Source organism: Heliangelus exortis, chromosome 2 (genome assembly GCF_036169615.1).
Source record: "Heliangelus exortis chromosome 2, bHelExo1.hap1, whole genome shotgun sequence".
In the NCBI taxonomy this organism is placed as follows: domain Eukaryota; kingdom Metazoa; phylum Chordata; class Aves; order Apodiformes; family Trochilidae; genus Heliangelus; species Heliangelus exortis.
Window position 1 is genome coordinate 69,652,938 of NC_092423.1, and position 22,350 is coordinate 69,675,287.

The 22,350-nt window shown below is 43.1% G+C and overlaps 2 long non-coding RNA genes across 3 annotated transcripts; one reads left to right on the forward strand and one right to left on the reverse strand.

Annotated features, from left to right (window-relative positions):
* Positions 1-1,307: 1,307 nt before the first annotated feature.
* LOC139792793 (uncharacterized) lies at positions 1,308-8,048 on the reverse strand. Of its 2 annotated transcripts, none has more exons than XR_011724397.1 (2): positions 7,735-8,048; positions 1,308-4,809 (listed from the first exon to the last, which is right to left on the reverse strand). It is a non-coding gene; the product is annotated as an uncharacterized lncRNA (long non-coding RNA). The 2 variants fall into 2 exon arrangements; XR_011724398.1 differs by lacking the exon at positions 7,735-8,048 and adding an exon at positions 6,067-6,319.
* Positions 8,049-8,223: 175 nt separating this feature from the next.
* Positions 8,224-15,648, forward strand: LOC139792794 (uncharacterized). Its single transcript, XR_011724399.1, has 3 exons — positions 8,224-8,520; positions 12,581-12,697; positions 12,898-15,648. It is a non-coding gene; the product is annotated as an uncharacterized lncRNA (long non-coding RNA).
* Positions 15,649-22,350: the final 6,702 nt, after the last annotated feature.

The window sequence follows — 22,350 nt, forward strand, 5'->3', positions numbered from 1 at the left end:
GCCAGATATCAAAACTGCTATAGACTGCAATAAAATGGAAGTTCTGGGCAATTAACCAGTTGCGTCATTGTTAGGTAAGATCAATCACCACTGAGAACCCGCAGATAAACCCTTATTGAAACAGTATTTTCAGTTGATGGGGTTCTTTTAGTGCACACATACAAGATACAAACCATGAATAAACCAGAACCATCATAAAACTGCAGTTCACCTCTCCTAATAAAACATTCCTCCACGCTTCCACATTACTGTCTCCATACCCTAAACAAGCAGGTGAAACACATCACAGAAAACAGAGGTATTCCCTAAGGAACTTGTGATGGGAGTATGTGACTACCTTTCAAAAGGCCTTATAACAACAAAGCTGATGTTTTACCTTTATGTGGAAACCAGGCACTTTCTGAACAGAACAATCTGTAAAATAATTACAGTCTGACGTGCAGTTTGTTGGCCTGTATCTGGAGTTCCAATCACCAGCAAGAGCGTCTTTGGAATTCCTGCTGCTCAAGAGAGCCAGGACCACGTCTCCAGCACAGACTGATAGAAGATGACGCCAGCATTTGGCCATTAAAGGCTTAAACTGGTGCCCAAAAAACTCCCTTGACAGTAGCAGCACACAGCAGAAGTGCAGCACCGAGCATATTGAGGTCTGGTTTATGACAGCTTCATACGTTCTCGTTTATTTCTACTGCTTTGCACCACCCTCATGCCACCTACTTCATGGAGGTTACTTCAGGTCTCCTGCTTTAGATGTGTGAGAAATATACAGCTTGCAAACACACACAGAGACATGCTCAGAAGAAAGAAACAGAAAGCTCTGGGGACTTAATTGTCAACAGTATTATATGAAATACAAGGGAGATTCTAGAAAACAGGTTTCAGCCCTTTTCTTCTTTGGAGGGAGCAGGAAAAGAGAGCAGTTCTGCTTTTACCCAGTTGCTCAAATACCTGAATGTACCTGCATATACATGGAGCAAAAATCCAGGACACAGATAATCCCAAATAATACTTAGGAACATGGAAACAAAGTGAGGTCTCCTGGGACAGCCAGATTTCTCCTTTATGACTGGAGATCCTGCATCTTGCAGTGCTTCACGTTAATGAGGCCCCTGTAACCTGGCATGTAAATGAGCTGACCATCTTTTTCAAATGAGCTGAGCTTATTTGTCCTCAGCTCTAACTGGAAGACTGTCCTAGGGCCACCATACCCTCACAGTGGAGAACTTCAAGGTTTTCAGTATCCGTTTACACGAGTATTCTATACCCATTTGCTCACATGTCAGCATTGCCCTTTGACTCAAATAGCGTTTTTTTTTCTTTTTTTTTTTTTAATAAACTCCAGAATGTTTTCAGTGTTTACCCCCAAGGTGGTTATCATAGGCAGCAACTGTCTTTGCTAGACTAAACAAGCCCCTTTTTTTTTTTTTTTGTCTCCTCTGGGGAGATAGTCCATATAGTGTAGGAACACGGAGTTAAGGTCATTTAAATAACCTTGGGTCAGATTCTCTGTGGTGTGGGCTGGTATAGCTCCAGCTCTAGATTTATGCCACAGCATTCTCAGCCCCCTTGGAGCTGCTGCCATCTGCAATACAGCTCTGAGAACTGCCCAGGGACTGAGAGGACCTCAGTCTCCTTCTTGCCAGGCTAACTCACCACTGCCAGCTGCCTTACTAATGAAGGGATTTATGCTGTATGCAATTAAAAAACAAAGTAGCAGTACTGAAGTTCTGAGGGTGGAAAAATTATTTAGTGCTGCCCTGTGAAATTTGTTCAGGAGCAGAAGGCTGCAATGAGGGTCCCAGCATCCTATGAGGCCTGAGGTGCACCATGAGGGAAAAAGGGACTGCACTGTCACTCTTAATAGTTCCCTGCATATGAAGATAGCAATTTCTGTAGTGACCCATCATCTCCAAATGCTAGTGGTTTGAAGCCCAGTTCTTTTGCTTTATACAGGGAAGTGTACTTGAAATCTATAAGTACATGCATATTTATATTGAACTCTCAGGCTTTTCAGAAAGCAAGGCTATACTCTGTTTCCCAGTAAACGAGAATTTACAAACTCTTCTGGAATTGTGAATTTTGATAGGGATTAACTGCTGTTGTGAGACATGGAAACGGAGATCATTAAATTGATGGTTGTCAGGAGGAAATGGAGGGGTGAAATACACATTTCCTATTTCTAAAGTTTGATTGATGGTGGCTATTTGGAAGACAGGTACAATGAAACAGGATGGTTTGCAATCTGCAGTGTTCCAACCAGAAACTGGCAATCTTGAAAAAGGGTTTTCTGACTATAGGAATTGTCAACAGAAAACAGGAGAATAAAAAGTAATTTATCACAGATTACAATAAATTACTCCTTTCTAAAATCCTTTATGCTGACTGAAGAGATTTTATGATCCTACAGAATGTGGAAAGAAAATGCCAGAAGATCTTGAAACCACAGGATGAATCTTAGGGGCCACGTTACATTCAGAGTTATCAGAGCAAGAAGGTCCTCTGAGCAACCAAGCAGACCAAGATTTAGCTGAAGTCCTTGCAGAGGCTGGAGCTGTTATTATCTTTACCACCAACACCTCTGCCAGCAGATACTACAGCTCTGGCAGGAGGCATCAGGCTGTGAGGTGCTTCTGTGGAGCTCACTGGGTAACTGCAGTGGTGCTTGGAGTATGTGAACTCCTCTTCAGCTTCTTCTGAAATCGGCCTCCCCCTGATTCTCAGAGATTTCTGTAAAAGCCTTTGCATTTAGACTGCACTGTTATTAGGTATTTCTACAAAGGAAGGGGCAGATGATGGGCATGAGCTGATGTCTGTGGTTTTCCTTACTCTTCCACTGTGAATGGAGAAGAGAGGACCAGGTCCAGCTTCAATTCCTATTACTGCCACTTCTGTCCTGTTGTTAACATCATAGCACTCCATTTTGCATAACCCTTCAGTTTAGCTACAATTAATATTTTGTTGGGCATTTTTCAGTGGTGGCTTACTGGTCTGAAATGGCTACTGCTGTGGGGTGGCACAAACAGCACAGAACCTTTGTAGACTCAGTTGTATCATTAACTCTCCTCAAAGACATTTTTTTGGTCATATCAAATATGCAATGATTACCTAGTTTGGCTTTTGTTTTCAGAGCTATCATTTCAGAATAGCATGCCCTCATTAAACAGGAACTGCTTAATCCTCAGTCCTTGACTACAGAAAACTCAACTGACAAGTCAGTTCTGGATCAAAAGCTGAGCTGAGAAACACTAGTGTGGGAAAGATGATATGTATACTTTCTCTGGTATAAGTCATCATCAATGCTGCTGTTAAATGTTCATCTGTATTTTAAGAAGGTGTGAATCACTTCAGTGATTCCAGTTGACATGAAGGTAGGGAGGAAGCTTAGAAAGAAGGAATTTAATATCCTTCAGCCCTGCAAAATATTAGGGACGTGGCTCAGCACTCTTCCTTAGTAGCCTGTTTTTCTAGTAAGGGAAAATTTCCCTACAGACAGGGAAGCAAGAGACTTACTTCAATGTCAAAATGCCAAAGCAAAAGATAAAACATTTACCACTGTATGAGTAATGCAAAGACCAGGAGATGGATGAGCAGAGAGACCATTTCAAATTGAACAACATAATAATATCCTTATTTGTAACGAGAAGCTGAGTGTTATCATATGGAAGTTGTTCTCAAAATAATACTTAATTTTATCAGTGGGGATTAATTTAATTTTTTAAAATGCTAGGTATGCACCTGTATCCCTCATCCATATGTGCAACTGTGACAACTGCAAGAGCAAATTGGATATGCAGATAACAGGGAGATGGAAATTTATGTTGATATTTATGTTATGCTCCAGCTGTGTTTGATGCCAGTTGTGCTCATCTTGGCCTGTAAGTTCTTCAGTATAGTAAAGCACTTAAGATAGTGCATGTTCAAGGAAACTTTTAAATTTAAATGTGTTCTTAGATTAAGCATATGATCAAGAACTATTCTTGACCTGTGAAGTTTCCATTAATTGATGCCTAAAACAGCGTGAGGCTGTAAATAATCTCACAGTTACCCCTGTGTTTATATATTCAGGAACACTGGGCTGCCATCACCCGGAAGGCTATTTGTACCTGCAGCCCTTTAAATAATTTTCAGAAAGGGCTGATCTTTACTTCTCATTCCAAAACCACTTCTATACAAGTAATACTGACACTATTTCTGCAGCAGTACACATCAAAGCACTTAACAAATGTGATTAAGGGTGATTATTTCCATATTACGGAGAGGTAAGAAAAGAGGCAAGTACCTTCTTGGCTGCATGTTAAACCCTTTTCAAAGCAATCGGCAGAACTCGGAGGCCTGTGTCCTGAAAGTGGAACACCTTGGCTGTAAAGCAGCCTTCCTGTTGAACAGAAATCCTGTGCCAGCTTCTTCTGGGTGAAGGGGCTGGAGCCAGGTGCAGTGTCCCTTTGTGAGGCTGTTCGACTGACACGCAGCATTACTCTCCAGCAGTACGTGGCCACCTGAATTTCAGTTTCTTGTAGAGCTAAGCTGTAACGTTTTCAGCTGGGTGAGGTCTTCCTAGGTTGTTTTCAGCAGTGTGACACCAAGGTCCTCTGATGACACAAATGTTTTTGATTGTGATATGCACAGGCTGTGTTGTGTTAGCATTGCAGAGGAACAGCTGGGAGGTGCAGCTCCCTTAGCAAATTTTGGAATTCCTCCTGCAGCACAAGCTTCTTGTCATGTATGAAGAAGGCAATTTATAGAAGTAAGCAGCAGCTTCTCCATTGCTGTTCACGGTAATGAGCAGCTGACACTGAGTTAACCATACAGCTGAAAGCCAAGCACCAGGAGACAAATTTGAGAAAAAGAAATGCCAGTTTTGTTACTTGGATTGATTGCAGGTCTGTGTTATAGACTGTAGTGTCATATTAAACGCTGTATTAAAATTAAAGCAGTATTCTACAGATTTTGTTTCTCATTTGTGTTAATACTAATTGCAAACCTTGCAACTGCCATTAGACTCAGCAGCCCCTACACTCTAATCCTCCTACTGCATCTTCAGCTCTTCCATTTTAAGCTATGTATTTTGTTTGGTTTGGTTTTTTTTTCAAAAGAAAAAGTCTCCTTGCCTGTTAGATATTAATGCACTAAAAGATTCCCTTCCAGAACTGTATAAATCCTTCCCTGTAATTATTTCTTTTTATCTTTTATGTTCATGTGGTGTCTTAAGCCCCTTTTTGTCTTAAAGCCCCACATCTCCCCAAGGTACAGTATTCATCACTACTGATAGAGATGGATCATTGTGGATTCATTAAGCTGCAGCCAACACCAGAGACTTGAGTGCAATAGTTTTATATACTATATTGCCCTAAGTAGCATGACTGGCATATTTGAAGTGACCCAAGAGATTCAGACATTTTTGGTATTAGCTTTTCATGAGGTTGGTCATGTCCCATTAATTCACTTGTAAATATCTTAGAGAGTACAGTCTGTTGTTAAAAGGCTGTACATAAAGAGCTTTCATGCAAGACTGAGGATGTGTTTCCACCATACAGCAGGTTTGGCAACAAAAGTGGCTCTGAAAGTTCATGGCCCTACTCACTTGTATTCGCCACTCTTGCACAGTGTGTTGCCCACTCTGGTGTGCCAGTGTGACCAGAGCTGCCCTGTCAGCCAGGTAATGGAAATGCTCTGCATTAAAATTAATTGCACCTTAACAGTCTCAGGTATTGCTTCAATACAGTAGGAATTTCTTGCATAAATAGACACTATTTATTTGTGAATGGCATAAACGCTGAAGGGAGAACAGCTAAGCAAAAGCTAAACTCTCAAAATACATGTTACTGGTGATTTATACAAGTATAGAGTGCTATCAACAGCTGCATCTAGAGGGATTTATTGGAAGTACAAACAAAGGTGCACATTATGCCCTTTGAAAGAACCTTTTTATCTTTATTCCTTCAACACCAAACCTGCCTCTTGTTAAACATGAACATAGACATTCTCCAAGGAGATTAATAAAATAAGTCCTTATACAATTAAAATATTGGCTGGATCAACCTAGAAGTGAATTCTAAAAGAACTCACTGTCACATCTGCAGCTCCCCAAGCAGCCGTCTCAGAAGCACTTTGAGGAAATGAGTAGGGAACACATCTGAGCCCTGTTTGATGAATAGAACCAGAAGGAGTTAAACCCAAGAGAGCAGCACTTGTTTCTCTTTAGCTACCACAGTGACAAAACGCCCATTGACTTCCTGGCAGGTGGCTGCACACCTGTGTGCAGCATCACCCTCCCCGTGCCATGTCAGCAGCAGGTGAGCCTGCCTACCAGAGATGCCTCAGCCCAACACCTCCACCCCTCCCTTGCTCACTCCCTTGGCCATCTGAGCTATGGCTGCATGGTCATAGGGCTGGGGCTGCCATTTAGCCAGCAGATCCCGTGGCACCCCCATGCAGTAACACCACAGGTCACTCTGAGACTCTGCTCCCTGCCTTCTATCCGTCTGTGCAGAAGCTGGAGTGGGACTGGGAGGGAGGGAAGCCATAGAAAGAGGGGGATGGCTAAAGTTTTAACATCCAGGTTTCCCTGAGGTGAAAACCTGAATTGTTAACTTCGCAAATGTTGGCTGGGGCGTAGTGTGCTATAGTTGCATGTATTTATTTGGCATCCAATCTGTTTCAGAGGCAGCAAAGCTTGATTTGAGCTTTCCAAAGGTGTCCTCTGCTGTTCTGTAAGTGCCAAGAAAACAGCTGAATGCTCTGTGAGACTCAACCTACTCCCATCAGAGCAAGGATAAACCAGGTTCTCTACACTGATGTGAATTTTCATTGCTAGAGCAGAATAATAAGAGGTCTTATTTTTTTCAGGCACATAAATGCTGAGGCACTGTCACCAGTAATACACTCGCTAGGATAATTGGTGCCTGTGACCTACCTATTCCACAGACACATTTTGTGGTTAAAATACTTATGTGCCTCTTGAGAACTCAGGTGATGAACATATGAAAAGCCATCAATGGCCCCCATGCAGTTTGGAAATGCCGTGCTTTGAAAGTGAGATGGATTTTCAGGAACATTGCTCTGCCAACAGTCACCAATAAATTGTTTTCATAACAGTATCACAAACTTCATCTTCTACCTGTCTGACATATTTCTTTGCTGCAGCAAACAGACCAGTCCTGCACCAGTACTGTGCCTGGGACTCAATACTTCCCATGCTTTCAAGCATGTATTTTCTAACAAAGTTGTCACCTGGAGTAGAGAGTGAAGGTTTTCCTGGCAGAGCTGAAGAGATGAAGGGGGGAAGCTAGCTTGGTACATGTGACTCTGAGCAATCGTATTTCTTTTTTTAAAAAATCAACAGTGGTCTTTTCTCCCTATGGTTGGTCCATAGTAAATAAGAGCTGGCTGCAGAGCACTTCTCCACAGCTGGCAGGGCTCACATTCATCATGATTTAGCACAGCTGGGCTGGATGCATTTCTGTGTGGTAGCCAAATATTTTGTGTCCCACCATTCTTGACTGCCCATTTAGATTTTCTCCATATCAGATACCTTGGTATAGTAGGAACCTGCAGTAGATTTTTAGGTGAAGGGCAGCAAACCGTTTACCACTTTGTTCTCCTACATGGCAGCATTGCTTTCAAGAAGCATTCTCATTCTCAGAGTGTGATGCTTTGTTTTCTGGTGCTTCAGCCAGAGTTCTGCTGCAGCAAGGGACCATTCATCTTCAGGCATGGCTGCTCTTTGTCACTTACCCTAGGAAAGACCTCTTTTAGATCAGATAAACCATGTAGGTCTCCAAAACCAGCGTCTGTACTCAGGGACTATCAGGGGAGCTGTGCAGGAACATGCAGAAAGTGGCTATTAGAAAGGCTCTCCTGACTCTCTCATAGTCCTCAGCAGCATGGACCAGCTTTCAAGGGAAGGAGCCATGCTGTGCCCGAGTCACCGTGGAGTAACAGAGGTCAGGCAAGATAGGAAGGCAGGCTGCTCCGTGACCAACGTGTAGCCCCAAAGAAGGGGTGCATAAACAGGAGAAACCCAAGGATTTCAGGAAGCCTCTACACCAGACTTGCAGTGAACGCACCCCGTTTCAAAGGGGAAGTTCTGATAAGTAAGGTGCGTTAAGGTGAATGACCTCTGGACCTGTTCTGGAGGTCATCCTACTCTGAACAGGCCAAAGGTCAAAGTGAGATGGCATCGCCCAGGGCCACGTCATACAAAAAACCTGTGTGAGGCAAGACCTGACAGGCTGAAATTAGCAGTCTGAGTCACACAGCAAGAAATTGCTTGTCAATGTGGTCGCTGTCAAACAAGTGCAACAACAGATTGTTAAATACCTAACCAAAGGATTTTTTTTTTTTCTTTTGGTGAGGGTTGAGATACTGAGAGTATTTGTAAATAATTTATAAGATTTTATACCTGTGACTTTTCATGAATACAAATGGATTAGGCTACTAAACCTTCTAGATACCATCCTGCTGCAAAGTGGCTGTGAGCACACACTACAAGGACAGGTGCAAGGAGCCTGATGTAGGTAGGTAGTGTGGGATAAAAAGCTTCAGAAATCTTTTCCTAAAACTGCAGTGCTTGGATACTGGCTTCTCCCCAGAAGCATGAGAGTGTAAATCCCTTCCAAAGCTCGTGTTTATTTTTATGCATATATTACCATTTGGTTGTGAGGATACTTAGAAAGGAAGGGCTCTGGCTGAATAATTCCATGTTGTGCAAAAAAATTATTTCCTTTCTACCAGTTTTGCATATCTCCCTTTTCAACTTAACTGATTATTCCCTCGTGTTTATTCTGTGGAAGGAAACCAGCAGCATGTATTTATGAGTGGATTTGCCGGACAGGGTCTAGGATTGGTTTCCCACTGCTTTGAACTGGGGGAAATCGCAGAGTAGAATAAGCAAATTAAGGGTTCTGGTTAACCAAACTCAACAGTAATTTGCAGCAGAAGGAAAATCTTGAAGAATTTCTTAGGAATGTTAGTCCTTATAATACACTAAAGATTTTTTTTTTCTGTTTCCCCCCCTACTATTTTCCTTCCAGGAAGGATTTAATACAATGTCTTATTATAAGACAAAAAGCAAGCAAACACCCTAATCTTTTGTTCCAGCTGTAAAACAAATGTAAGAACATCCCTTATTAAACAGGCTAATTAAGCACACAATCCCTTTTTCACTCTAGTAAAAGCTGTTGCAAAGCAACCCAAGCAATGTCTTTAATAAAGTTTTGCTGCAAAAGTTCCTTCTTTGGCAGGGGAAGGGTGATTGTGCTAGCAAGTTTCTTCTGTTCCAAAATTCCCTGATGTGCTGGGATGATTCCACATGTTTACCCTCTGCTTTAATGAGACAAACAACACAGACAGAAGTGCTTATTTTTGATGTCACTACATTTGGGCAGATGTTACAGGCTCAACTATCTTGGCACTTCATCTGTAATATTGCATTATTATCTATACTTCATTTATGTAGTTGTGACTGTTTTGTTGGAAGGCTCTGCTTTCTGTAATCTGGTGCTTCTGCTCCTCCATGTAGTACAGCCTGGCAGCTACCTTTAGTAAGCAAATTTATCTTTTTAGATTGCTTCTGCAGTGTAGCTACAAATCGTATTGAATGTACAGCTGAACAAAACATGCTTTATGATAGAGAATATCTGCCCATTATAAGAATACCCAGTGTTTCAACATAGCACCATTAGTTGCCAAGAGTCAATTGATAAAGTATCAGGTTCTGCACGTTTCAGTCAGCATTCAAATAAACTACACTTGTGTAAAAGAGGAATATTTTGGGTTCAGCATCCTCACAGCTTAGGTGAATAACTTCATACATAACGATGTTGTGAAACAGAAAGACACATCCTGCAGCTCCTGAATCACAGCTTTGAAATGCAGCATGACAATTATTTCAAGGCTAACAGTGATGAGCTCTGTCAGCGTGGCAAATAATTATAAGAAGTAAGGATCACTTGACTCATTTTTTCTTCCTGCCTTAACCAAACCTTTAAACATACTGCACTGTCTAAAGCCTCCTCTGTTTATTTACTGCATCACCTTGTGCTGGAGTTATGTTTATGAAAAGGAACTCTGCATTTTTAATTTAATGGCTTTTTCTCTTTGCAACAACATAAATATTTTAAGCACGTTCTGCATTTAGAATGCGTAAATGAAGTTGAAAATAACTGAAAATAATGAGTCAAGCCACTGAAACTGGCAGAGGAATTGGCAAAAAGGCAGCTCAAGCAACATAAATCCACAACTTAAAAAAGAGCTGAATCATTTTCCTTTAAAATTCAGCTGAACACACAAATTCTTATCTCTGTCACCTAAATGTCTGCTACATCTGCTTTATGAACACACATATACTTTGCCTGGTAAAAAGGCAGAATCTTTCACTACAATGTATAGCAAGATGAGGCAGCTTTGCACTATTTCAGTAGGATTATAATGAGAGGGGACTTGTTAAAATTTTATTATTTCAGTAGCAGTGTTCTCCAGAGAAAATACTAATAAATTTTCTACACAGTGTCTGTCTAAACAGATTATCCAACAATTACGTATTAATTATTAATCACCCAGTGATTCAGAAGCCACCCTGTGGCTCTCTAATGCAGGAACACTACTGCCTTTGCAACCTAATGATATGATTTTCCCAGTTGCAGTGTTGCAGCACTCAGCCAGATGGAAGACCTAATGGTGGAGGGAACAATAAAGTTATAGAGATACCTAAGGTGATACCTTGCCATGATTTGAGGTCTTGAAAAAGTAACCTAAAATAATTCAGCAGGCAAAATGCAGAAAATGAGTTAGCAGATAGATGATAAATAAAACTGGAGTAGTAGTGTGCTTTAAACTGTCTGTATAGGAATTAATGGAAATACCTGAAAATAAACAAATGTGTCAAAATGACTTCTTCTCAAGCATCCCCCAAGAACACCTTTTCTGACTGGATGTTTAAGTGGCAGACGTGTGAGCTGTGATTCCCATTATCTGTGAGCCTTCTTGGATCTGTATGTTTACCGCGTAGGAAACCAAGATTGATTTCTCATTCTTAAGCACATTTATAATGTCTGTGCAAATGAATGTAGGGCATATCCTGGCTAGATCAATATTTATGCAGCCTACTTTGGAGAAAGCAAGGGAGTTGCTTCAGAGCAGCAGGGGATCTTGCAATTTCTTTTCCTGTCGTTTCCTTTTTTCCCTGTTTTCAGTGGAATTAATTTGCATGATAGTCCACGCTTCTTACCAGTTAAAGGGGGTTTTAATGACGGGAGCTCCTCTCATCCCTCTGAAGGGGTGAGCTGCTGCTGGGATGGGCAGCTGGAGGCAGTACCAGCCATCTGGGAGACACTGGGGAGAAGGAAGGTGTGTGTGTGTGTGAGCTCAGGAAGCTGTGGGCCAGCTGAGGCCTGAGGAGTGTGTGGTTACAGCGAGCTGTGCAGTGCCAGACATGATTTATGCCACCCGCCACGGCAATGAGAACTCTCCTCGCCGGCCTGCGGTGAAGCTGGTGGCTTCCTCCTCCTCCCTCCAGCCTCATCAAGCCACTTGTCTTTGGCCTGTGGCTTTGCCCACCTCATTCCACTTGCAAAAGAGCAACAATTAATTATCCTAATTAAATCCAACTGCAGGATATTGAATACCGAAACATTTCATACTTAAAAGGTTGACTTCTTCTGCGCATGCTTTCCCCATACTGCTTGTCACAGCTGATCCCTCTCATTCCTCTTGAAACAGAGGAGGGAGAGGGAATGGTACAGGTAATAAAGCAAAAGACAGTAGTGAAACATTGAAAAGAGCCAGCCTCTCAGCAGTATGCCAGCATCCATCTTTAAAAGGATCCTCCTAAATAGCTATTTTCTCACAGCTCATCTTTCTTCTTCTTGATGCTCAGGAGGCGGCAAGCTCACCAGCCCACAGACAGAAGGTGGCCTCTGGGAATAACCTTTACTCTTTCTTCTGCCCTATTTACCAGAAATTTCTCTTTTTACCCTGGCTTGAATAAACTCAGGAGCCTTCAAATGCTCCTGCTGGGGTAGGTTTCTGCACAGTGGTGCATGTCTGTAGAAATAAATTGGGAGCTGAAGATCAGTAACTTTACATTATCAGCATCCTCTGATTCACTATCTCAATTTAATTCTCTATTCAATAAAATACACTTTCTATAAATAAAATATTCCCTGCAAGCATTATTTTTTTTCTACAGGGACTCCACCATGATTCAAACATCACAAACTTCAGGCTGTTATGGTGTCTCGATTTCCATGGCTGTACCACTGAAATGCAGCATTAACAAACACAATATATTGAAGGCCACTGTTGTAAATAGTTCGATTTTTCTGAGTAACTAACTAGACAATAAGAACCCTGTCACTTCTGTGTTGACAAAGTATCTTGGTTACTGAGTAACTATAGAGATGTTTCCCTTATGCTTGACGTAATTATCAAAATGCTTTTCATTAGCTGGTGAAAATGTTAAGGCTCTAAGACTAATTCCTAGAATATAGTTTGTTGCTTGTAATGGCATGCAATCAAGAGCAGCACAGACCAGCTATGCACCCACAGCTAAAAAGATTTTAAATTTATTCCTTCTTTCCAGCAGCCCCTTAAAAGCAAACTGCAGCATCTGAGTAAGGCCACCCTACAGTTTCAAATTTGGGCTGCCCTGGACATGAGTTGAAGAAGAGACAACCACAGACACATTGAGTGGCCACAGGTACAGCATGAGTCGCAGATTAGTTCCTCTTAAAGCTTCAGATACTGGAGTGGCAAGGACTCAAACTCTGTGCTTTCTTGATCAGAAAGGGTTATACGCTTAAAGGTCACACAAAGCTTGCTCTAGGAGCTTCAAACCCAAAACCCAAAACAATACCAGTTTTGCTACATCCCTAATCCATAGGCAAATTTTTTCTGCAGGGTTCCTGGCCTGTGCTGCTCTAGTACTTAAGAGTACTTCAGATTTTGCCCTGCTGCAGTTCAGTCTCTACAGATCCTGACCTGCTGGAGCCTCTGACAGACATCCTAGAGCTGGATTTGTCCCGTGGCCTCGAGAGCACAGGCTGGGGCACTGCACTGGGGGATACTTCCACTCGGCATTCACACTGCACTCTGCACGGGTGATTTTTCTCCTGTAGGTGATGTGTAATGTGTAGGATTTCAGTCTGAGATGCAGGCTGGAAGGGATCCCACTGGGCTATTTACTGCCTCTTATTTACTTAGGGTATTATACATGCCATGCAAAAATATTGCTTTTAGTATAAAGCACATAAAAATATATATACTGCACCCACATTGTTCCCACAGATTGTCTTGGAAGATACATGGTGATGAAGGCTCCACCACCTCCATTGCTGTTGTCTGTCCTCTGCCTCACCACCCTTACCAGCTGCAATTGTTGCCCTGTGACTAAACAGAAACTTTCTTGCTGCTTCCACAGGCAGAGAGTAGAGTAACATGTCGAAATACTCTTCTTTCCTTCTTCAGGCAGAAAAGCAGCAGCCATTTTGTCTTTCCTTGTAGGTGACATCCCCCAGGGTCCCCCCCACAATGTCCAACCAGGGTGCCTCCTTCTTGGGGTGCCATATGCCCAAACCAACTGCCTGACCTCCAGCTGCAGCTCTGCAAGGGACAGGAACAGGGCTTCTTCCCACACCTTGCAAGTTATATCCTTGTTTGAAGATCCCAGCATGGCATTTTTCTCAGGAATACGGTGCTCTCAGGCTTTGGCTCACAAGCCAGGGTCCTGCCCAGCCAGGCTATTGCCCAGTTGGATTTGTCCTTTGTTCATGTCTGCACCATCTCCTATGAACTTACCCCTGCTCTGAATTGCACTCTCTCTTTCTCCCCATCCCACCCTGCAGGGCAGAGGTGCGGACCAGAAAAGCATCCATATGGAATCACAGAATCAGCTGGGTTGGAAAAGGCCTCTGGGATCATCAAGTCCAACCCTTAATCCACTACCACCATGGTTACCAGACCATGGCACTTAGTGCCACATTCAGTCTCCTTTTAAAAACCTCCAGGGATGGAGAATCCACCACCTCCCTGGACAGCCCATTCCAATGTCTGATCACCCTCTTTGTAAAGAATGTTTTTCCTAATATCTATTCTCAACCTCCCCTGTCAGAGCTTAAGACCATGCCCTCTTGTCTTACTGGTAGCTGCCTGGGAGAAGAGACCGACCCCCACCTGGCTACATCCTCCTTTCAGGAGGGATAAATCATTCCCACTGCCCTCAGCAGCACCAATGACAGTGCCAAGTGGGGTGAGCCCTGGCACCAGCCTGCCCTCTTGTTCCTGGTACATCTCACCACCACACCCGCTGCTGCTCACCCTCTTGCTGTGGTTTTCCAACAAGCTTTGTGTCACCCTCTCATAAATCTCTCTTCTTGGCTTACTTATGATGAGAATGATGTCAGAGATACTGTCAGAAGTACTCAGAAGCCAAGATATATCACATTTACTGCCTCTCTCCTTCCTGTAAGACTGATGACTGGCTGAAAAAGGGAATAAAGATGTGCTCATTCCTTATATAACCAAGTATGAACTAGTTCATTTGATTATTTGCTCCAGTATTTTCCTGGGTATTGAAGTTGGCCAATCTTCTCCTGTCCTCCTGGTTCTAAAGGCAACCACCCTACTTGTCCTTCTTTACTGCCACAGTTCGACTCACCTTCCATCAAGCTTTACAAATGACTAACTACTCATGGCCCAGAGGTGTAATTAGCTGGGTCTTCAAGTATCTGAGGTCGAAGTATAGCTGCCAATTTGCAAATAATTAACTTCTGCGTGAACTCTTTCCCTTGTCCCTTCCTTGTTAGAGACAGATATGTTACCCTTTGGTGTTGCTGGCATTTGCATTATCCACCCACATGCAACTGGTGTTTTAGAGAAGCAGAAACTAAAAGGCACTAAACGCTTCTCCTACAGAAAGGAAAGCAATGAAAGCTTTCTTATTTCAGTGAGTAGATGCCTGCACTCAGAGAACCATACCTGGCCTTTCTGATGCCCCTTGGTAATCCCATCTGACCTTCCACCTTGGGTCTCTCTTGCCCCTGCATGCTGGGTGATGCTTTGTACATGCTGCCTGTTGGCTCACCAAGTCTCCTCTTCCCAGGCACTTCCCTCTCATGCTGGGGATGGAAGATGACAATTAGAGAATAAAAGGTGGAGCATATAGAGAGCAAATAAGTGAATCACGCCCTGGGACCCACCACAATAAATAAAATAAAGCAATAAATCTGTGTGTTTCATGGAAACAGCGGGGCTCAGGCTTTGCTTTCACAGCCAGCACAAGAGATACCCACATCCACAGATCCACACAAATGCTGTCATCCCAGGAGTGCCACACACACCCACCACAGCTCGCAGGACCGACCAGGCCAATTTTTCACAGTGATGTTTGCACTGAAAGGAGTTGGCTCAGCGTGAAAACACTCTTCTTTACAAGCATAAATCATCCCTAAGGAAGCTCAGCACTCAGCCACATGATCAAGGTCGGAGCTGTTGTGCCATTTCAAAGCTGGGAGCAGGGACATACCCAAAGCACAGGGAAGGCAGGGAATGGGTACCAGGATTGCCAGTGTACAGGTATTTGACATCATCGTTGAAAAAGGCAAGTGGTTGCTCTTTGCCACTTACCCACCATTTCTTTCTTCTCTTTGGCTGACAAAAAACCCCCCAAACCAAACACTTGGTTTTTTTAGTAACAAAGGAGAATGACTCTTTGCTGACAGAGATGCAGTTGCCCATCCCTGGGCATGTCATGAGTGGCTTTGCTCAGGATACCAACACTTATTGAAACTGAACCCTGACTTCCAAAATACTGGAGCAAGAGCTGATGTGGGGCCTCATCCAGTATAACTGTGGGTTGCTTTTTTTTTTTACTCTTCATCTGTTCTGATTTTGACAAGGCCAGAGAGCTACTTGACTCAGTGCTCTCTGCTCCCAGCAGTATGAGGTGAACGTGAATTGGCTGACCTTACTGAGGTGCCTGTCAAATAAAAAGCCTCCTGCCATCTGGAGTCTTACCTGCACCCCTTTTTCTCTTTCCTTCATGAGTATTTATAGTGCCCAAACTAGATATACTCTGAATTAGTATGGAATTTTAAAATTTTGCATAAGCATTTTCATATAAAATTAAGTTTCTCTGCAATTCTTCCATGTACGTGTATCAGTAAAAATTCATGCATTTGCACCACCCAAGGTGAAATCCAAAAATTTTTTAGGAGGGGTTAGAAAATGAAAGGGATTCTCCATGCACTTTCATCCACAGACATTGCAGTTTTCCTCTCTACTGTAAACTGGTGGTAGCGTACTGCCACTCATTTTATATTTTCCTTTGCTCAGATTTTTACTTTCCTCTTCCTAGGGTTCTCTTAGTTTTACATTCCTTTTTTGTAGCTCCTTTTGTTTTTCATGCCACACATCTAAGATTGTTTTGTTCTAGCATTGTTCTAACAATATAACATTGTTTTGTTGTGAGACACTGTCTTCCTCTAAAAAAATAAATATGGGGAAGGCAGTCAATGCCATGGTAGGCAAAAGGGGTAAAATAGGGTAGGCAGCATTCACCAGGTATTTAGTATCTGATGAATACAAACCGAGGCCAGCTATACAGGATCTTGATATGCTTTCACTTTGCGCAATTTGGTTAGTCCATTGTGTAAGTCTCTGCAGAGCACCCCAGGATTTATCCATGGACCTGACCTACATTTTGCATGGCCTGTACTCCCATCTTTCCCCTAATGGCAAAGCCAGGTCTTGAAGGGGGTTTCCCTCCTATTTCAAGGTGCTCACAGCTGCCCCAGCAGAAACCCGGCAGCCAGCCCCCGCTTGCCTTGGCTGTGCCAGGGGCCATCACCCATGCAGCTATCATAGGTAAATATTCATAAGCTTGTACCATAACAGTTTCTGTGCTTCCTTTTTGATTATTCCACCCTTTTGTTATTCTGTTTTTGTGTTCTTATAGGAGGCACAGCTCTGGAAGATGCCTGTGTTTCCCAGTAGTAAGATAAATTGAGCCAGCATAATTTTCCTAAGCCACAGTGCTGGAGGGTTGGCTTTGGTTTGTGTTGGGCTGTTCTTTTTTTTCCCATAAGCACCAGGAAACCCATTAAGGAAATAACCTATAGAGGCCAGGGAAATGGGCTGTCAATTCAAAAAGGCTTTAAAATTCCCAGGGAGGTGAAGCTGGCAGGCACTGTGTCATTTCTGCCTCAATCGTGCCACCCCCAGCAAGCTGCAGCACACTCAGAGTTTGTCATGTCTCTGCACCTGGGTCCCAGTGGTGCCCATGACAGACAGGGCAAAGTATTTTCTTACACAGGGCTGTGTTATAATGCAAGGACCTGTGCCTGTCCTGAATCTGCTGAGACAAGGACCTGGACAACTGCCTTGCCTTATCTCTGAAACCACACAGCGTCCCCTTTCCACTGACAGGTTTTTTTCCCCAGCATCCTAGGTACTGCTTTACTCAACAACTGCTTGATGGCACATGGATTCCTCTTTCCTTACACCAAGGCTGAGGCTCCCAGCAGCTCCCACAGTTTGTCTTGGTGCCACTATTCCCCTCTCATCAAAATACCTGCTAGGAAACCACACACCTTTTGGCTCCCACAGCCCAAACTCGTGGGGTCTTGCACAGCAGGTACCTGTTGAGTGCATCCCTTTGCTTTCATTTTGGTTTATTGGGATCCCTGTGCACTGCTGCTGTCTGCCTGTTGGTTCCCTGTGTGTAGGGGAGGTTACAAAAACAGGAGGCAGGGGGATAAGCAGTGAGGCACAGGCTCAGAAATGTTCTCCCATTTGCTAAAATTACCCGGTGAAGCTTAGAAAAGTGCCTTCAGGCACTTGCAAAGCATGAAAAAAAAAAAAAGTAGCACCTTTAGGCAAGCATAACCCTAATTTCTCCACCTAATAATTAAAAGGGCAGATTTAGGGAGAAATATTAATCCCTGTCCATGGAAGACTTGAGTTTCTCTTTTACTCCAGGCTATAAGTGTCAATGGAGTTAAACATTCATTGGTGCTTGCGCAAGCAGAGACAGAGCAAGAGCGCTGAGTAGAGGCAAACCTTTAAAAAGAAAAAAAAAAGCCAGAGAGAACTCTGACACTGGCAAGGAAGGGTTTGAAGGAAATGAAGACGAGTGAGGTTGCAAAATCGTGATGCCTGCACTTGCAAATTATTTGTAATGGGTCCAGAAATGACTTGTCTAGGGCTGTTGTTTTACCTTTTACCTACCCCTAGGCATGCAACTAAACTCATTAAAGGGCTGCATTGAGTCACAGGATTTGTTTACAGGTAGTTATTTTCCATTGTAATAACAATAGCATGATACATGCAAAAGCATGCTGGCGTTTTGGTGGTAGTATGCAGGCGTGCCTTCTGATGGCAGCTTATCACTTGCCGAGAGCCCCGTTGCAAAACACTATTTAGTCCCATTAGGGGTAATTTCAGGAGCAAACCAGGGAGCATGAGTCTTCTCTTTGCCACACACAAACACACGCTGTTTAAACTTGTGTCCTTCCTAATTGCGGGTGAGCAAAGCACACACATTTTTCTTTCTGTCTGGGTCATTTAGGGTTGAAGAAGAAGAAAATGGGGAAGGCAAGAAGTTATAACAAGAGGGATTTGGCTTCTTTTCCACATAAAACTGCACCCATGCAACAAGCACCATTAGAAAACCAAAGTGTTTTCTAATTTCTCTATCCCAGATGTAACACACAAGATCATGAAACTTCCTTTGTAGCAGGAGTGATTCTTCCTGCTCCCAGCAGAACAGCCTTAGCCATTCATAGAATCATAGAATCATAGAATGGGCTGGGTTGGAAGGGACCTCAGTGATCATCAAGTCCAACCCTTGATCCACTACCACTGCAGTTACCAGACCATGGCACTGAGTGCCACATCCAGTCTCTTTTTAAATATCTCCAGGGACGGAGAATCCACCACTTCCTTGGGCAGCCCATTCCAATGCTTGATCACCCTCTCAGTAAAGAAATTCTTTCTAATGTCCAACCTAAACCTCCCCCAGCACAACTTGAGACCGTGCCCTCTTGTCTTGCTGAGGTTGCCTGGGAAAAGAGACCAACCCCCACCTGGCTACCCCCTCCTTTCAGGGAGTTGTAGAGAGTGATGAGGTCTCCCCTGAGCCTCCTCTTCTCCAGGCTGAACACCCCCAGCTCCCTCAGCCTCTCCTCATAGGATCCTCTGGATTCCTATGAGTCTTCATAGGATTCCTCTGGGTATCAGCTCTGGGAGTTACTGATTTCTTTTGGTCACAATCTTTAAGTTGACCCCATGTGCTGGGATGACAGAGGCAGTGAATCAGCTCAAAAAAAAAAACCCAAAAAACCCCAGCCCAAGTAAACAAACAAAAACAAAAAAAACAAAACAAAACAAAACAAAAAAGGAAAGCAAGAATTATATTGCTGGCTGAACCTCAAGTGCTAATGGGAGTTTGGCCTGCCTGATGCTGAATGCAGATTTGGACTGGTACATTTAAATCTTGATAATGTCCTCTGGCATTTGATGCTTCCTCTTAAAAAAAAATTCAGATGTCAGGATTTGGAAAGGAGATTTCCAGTTTTTTAAGGAAAAATAAAGAAAACCTTAGGGAAGTAAAAAAAGATTAAAAAATTGTACCAAATATGCAGAAAATTGTTTCTTTTGACTGGCTTTAGTAAGTACACTAAGATTCTGACTAAGAGGCATGCACAGTGGTTTTTGGAATGGAAATATTTTTCCTAGTAATTTATTAGCAACTGTCCTTAATGTGCCCTGTCAACACAAAAATACCTTGGATAACATCTTCTACTGCAAGATTTTACTTTTCAAATGTTCCTCATTGCAGTGAGCCCTGTGTTTACCAAGAAACAGAAGATATAAAGAGAAGAGGTTGTGTTTGGTACAGTAATATATCTAGAACAATTATTTTGTGGTTATGGAAAAACCCTGTCTGTTTTCACTGTATATCTTGAGAAAAATTCTTTCTTGCCAAGACATTTTATGAACAGCTCAGGCTAGCCTATAAAACCATGCTGCTGCATCCTTAATTTAATCACAGAGAGCACAAGTTACACGGGGTGCAAACAAACCTCCCATCAGAACAGCAGACATGCCAGTTTTGTTAGCATCACCTTAGCAGGGTATTTGGTGGCTGAAGGCTGAAATCTGTGGCTGAAGGGTTCCCTTGGGAGTGTGATCTCCTCCTTGTTCATTTTTTCCACCTGATTCTGATTTTCATGGAATAGAGAGCAACTTGAGTCTCTATGTTATCCTAGTTGGTTTGGTTTTGGTTTGGCTTTTTTTTTTTTTTCTGGATCTGGAGGGTTTTTTCTGCATTTGTCTTAGAAACCCCCAAATTACGTTTTCCTCCAGCGCTTCCTTGCAGGGGTGTTTCTGTGTTTCTTCAGCAAGGAGAGACACTGCTGACATTAACTGCAGCAACTACAGAGCATTTGTTAAAAGCCTTGTGCTGTGTTATGCAGAAACAACAAGAATTTAGTTGTTCTAGTCTGGTCCTGTGGGGCTACAAGTTGAATCTAGGTGTCTCTGCCTGGGCCTTGAGAAGGAAAATCTACTGGGATCACGTAAGAAGATGGCAACTTCGTCTGCCTTCCAGAAATAACCAAGATGCTGCAACTGCATGGGATTTACAGCACTATTTTTCCAGAAGCAATGTGAAAAGGATTCAGAGGTGCTTCTTCTGAAATGTCCTTCTTTCGGTAAGCCAGATAAACATGAGATGCCCTGGATATGTCTGATAAACCTCAGGAAAGCCAGGTTTGACACAGATTGCTTGCCCTGGCTGCTTAAAGCATTTCAGCCTCACTGTGACCTCATATGAAAATTTGCTTTGTTGAGTTGTCACCACTGTCTGATGCTCTTAGCTGGCATTTTGCTGCTGCTTTGACCTTTCCTTCCCCTGTTGCTCACCGATGTGACTTCCATGAAAGTATTAGTTCAAGTGTGTTATCTTTGTTCCCTGAATGATGCCAGGCATATTTAATCTTGATACAAAACCAATTAAAGTGTTGTTGACTGTGTCAGGGCAGTTTCTCTGTGTGTATATGTAATGTACAAAGTTGCCAGTGTCTGGGGTGTGCTTCATTACCCAAAATCAATCTATCTGAGTTCCTTGATCTCCCGTACAGGATCCAACCATTGTGTAACTCTGGAAAAACCTTCTGTTGTTACACAATATTATTTGCTGTCACCTCCACTGCAAGGGACACAACTGTGCAATCAAAGCTGTATTGCAAGCATGAGCATATTTGTACACCATACATACCTCTCCCTGCCCAGTTGTGTACAGATACACCAAACACTGCTTGCTTGCTTGGGCAAACAGAGAACAATCCTCTTTGTCCAACAAATCATGAGGAAAATGAAACCAGAAGCTGAAGCAGGTTCACAGTGGTCTGTGGCCACCTGGATTTCGTATCTGAACTGCATGGGTGAATGCCATTTTACACACAGAAAAGATGACCATCCCTTGCCCTCGAGTACCAAAACCCCACACATCCACAAAATTAATCTTGCAAAATAGAATCACCTGTTACATCTGTGAGTCCAGGGCCAGCTCTGCTTTCCTCTCTTGACTTTTCCACCCGAGATCCATAAACCCTGGGTCATTCCCATTGGTGTCACTTCAAAGAAGACGAGAAAACCACCTCCTGCCACCCATGCATTGGTCAAACTTTGTACCTGTGGGCACTGGGGGTGTAGCTATGGAAGGCATTTTGCTCTGTTCAGAGAAGGGGCCAAGTTGGACACTACTGTACAAAAGCAGGTGGGGGTCACAGGCACTGCCCTGGGCTGCAGGACAAAGAGAGTGGACACTCTGCTGTGGCAGAAGGAGAATGATGGGCTTCTTTGATTTCACTCAAGCTTAACCTCATGTTATTTCATTTAAAATGAAGAGGAGGGGGCAGCCCTTGGCTGCACCTCACAATAGCCCAGCAAGTGTCATTAGCATTGGTGTCCCTCTTTATTGCCAGGGACTGCGAGCTGTGGTCAGAAACATGGGACACAGCTGAAGCTGGAACATCAGAATCTGGCAATTCAATGCCTTATAATGTCCTTCAGAGAAAAGCAGTAAAAATCAGAGCTCATCATTTTATAAACACCTAGGGACCACTCCTTGCCCCAGAGCTCTTGCAACACCTCAGAGATGAGCAGGAAGCAATGAAAGAGAGAAAACCAAGAAAACAGACCTTCTAATTGTATTTAAATTCTTACTTCCTGCTGAAATTGGAAGGCAGAATTTAGCCTGGAAGATCTGGCTTAGATGGAGCAGGAGGTGGCCACACAACAGGTTGCATGGTGGTAGAGAAGACAGTAATTCTAAAGTCTCCTGAGTCCCAG